Consider the following 219-nt stretch of genomic DNA (forward strand, 5'->3'; position numbering starts at 1 on the left):
CTAACGCTATTCTGCTGTACTCATACAGCCCTCATCATAAAGACTTCCTACAGCAGAAAGGAACAGATACAGAGACCCACAGCCAGACCTGATGCAGAGAGACCTTGAAACACTCAGCCCTAGATGGGACGTCTCCTTCCAACCCCTCCCCTCAGGGATCAGGAAATCCCATGGAAGAGGAGGTGAGAAGAGTGTAAGAACCAAAGGGAATGGAGGGCA

This window comes from Mus pahari, chromosome 8 (genome assembly GCF_900095145.1).
Source record: "Mus pahari chromosome 8, PAHARI_EIJ_v1.1, whole genome shotgun sequence".
In the NCBI taxonomy this organism is placed as follows: domain Eukaryota; kingdom Metazoa; phylum Chordata; class Mammalia; order Rodentia; family Muridae; genus Mus; species Mus pahari.